This window comes from Delphinapterus leucas, chromosome 2 (assembly GCF_059928025.1).
Source record: "Delphinapterus leucas isolate spDelLeu-1000000601 "Yukka" chromosome 2, BTC_Dleu_Yukka2, whole genome shotgun sequence".
Classification (NCBI taxonomy): domain Eukaryota; kingdom Metazoa; phylum Chordata; class Mammalia; order Artiodactyla; family Monodontidae; genus Delphinapterus; species Delphinapterus leucas.
Genome location: NC_143130.1, coordinates 1,858,069 through 1,859,923, shown reverse-complemented (window position 1 = coordinate 1,859,923; position 1,855 = coordinate 1,858,069).

Genomic DNA, 1,855 nt, shown 5'->3' with positions numbered 1-1,855 from the left:
TGCCTTCGTGAATCTTTCTTATTATATATATATTTTTAACACTGTAAAGTATGTGAGTATTCCTACTTCAAAGTATGTTTTTACATCATGCAAGTAAAAATGACACCTTTATCCAACGTGACTAGTCAAATCAAGTGAATAAATTCAGTATTTTGCCTGAAGTCTTGTAAAGAGTGTGATTCCCAACGGGCACGGGAATGGGTTTTAGGTGTTGGAATGGAACTCAGAGGAGATCGAGTATCGCGAAGAGGCAAAAAATACCTGAGAGCTTTGAAAATTGTGTGTGTGCTCCTCTCGCTGCCGTAGGAAGCCACTGCTGTCATCGTCTGGGTTGCGTTTTATCCCTTTGGTACATTGTGGTGGGAAAATATTCTTGGCCGCCTGTTCAGGCTAGGTGTGATTCTGTTTTGCATCTGGTTTCTACATATTTATGCTACCTCTGAATACCTGCTTGCATTCTCCATGCCGTTTATTGTCAAGTGAATAACCAACCTGCCTTTGTAGAAGGTAGATTTCAACCACATCTACCAAACTCTAATCAACACTGTTGAATGGGAGTTTGGTCCATCACTCACGGAATGAATAGCATTAAACACTCGTCTCCGTGTCACATAAACACGCCCTCCCTGTGATTCTCAGCAGCACACCTGTGAAAGAGGCATTGTTACCTCTGTTTGTTTTCAGAGGAAGAAACTGAAGCAGAGGGAGGTTAGGTCGAGATCACAAAGCAAGGCAAGAGGCAGCTGGTGTTTGCACCCAGGCCCCTCTGGCTGGCATGCTTAATCTCCTCCTCACGCTGTCCTTATGATGGTGACAGACGAACACAAGTGATAGAACATCCACGGCAGAGAAAGCACAGTGTCCCCAAGATTCAGGTCTCTAAATAAGGACAGAGGTGGAATTACCATGAAGCTAATGTAGCTTCAGCCTCAGGGCTCCTCCCTTGCTTGGGCCCCTCTGTGGCCCTGGGTCTGCTTTCATACTCTCCCAGACCAGGCCCAACAAACCTGGATCTGCACTAGTGTACAAGTGTCAAGGTGCACAATTTTGATGATTTTCATAAAAAAAACCCTAAAGAGCCCATGTGATTTGAGTTCCAGTGAAATTCCACTTGGGGAAGAACATTCCTTTTAAATGAACTAGAGCTCTCGTGGAAAGATCTGGGTTCCAGTTAAATTCCACTCGGGGAAGAACATTCCTCTTAAATGAATTAGAGCTCTCGTGGAAAGATCTGGGGCTGTTTGTTTGCCAAGAGGTGATCAGGGCTGGAGTGGCTGAGAAGGAGGACAGCCAGGGGAGTTCAGGGCTGGGACCTGTGCCCCACGGACTCGCAGAGCGGTCAACCCGGGAAGCCACAGGTGCAGCGAGATGGGCCACCAGACAGAGCATCAGCTTAAGAGAAGCGAGGAGGCCCCGAGAGGGTTCGAGGGAATCCACTGCTCACCTCCTCCTGAGAAGGTGAGCAGTGGGGCTGTCAGGCTGCGCGTAGCGAGGACAGAATGATCGCATCCTGAAACCAACACCTGCCCACCCAGGTACTTCCTGCTTCAGGCACCAAGGCTTCTGACTGTGCGGGTGCGTCAGAATGCGTTACGGAAGATGGATGGGACCTTTCCAGCTTGGGCCTTGGAGATGGTCTTGTGTAAACCTCTCTGAGATGGCCTGTATGTAGACGTGCTCACTGGGGGTCACACAGGCAACGCAGGAGCCGGGTCTTCTCATGCTCACAATGCCCCTTGTGTTTGCCTTGAGGTCTGAAACAGATCATGAAGACTGCCTACCTGGAATGAGCTGGACCTAATGGGGGTTTGCACAGCCTCGGAGAGATGGCTCCCAGCTGGGGGCGGGGGGGGGG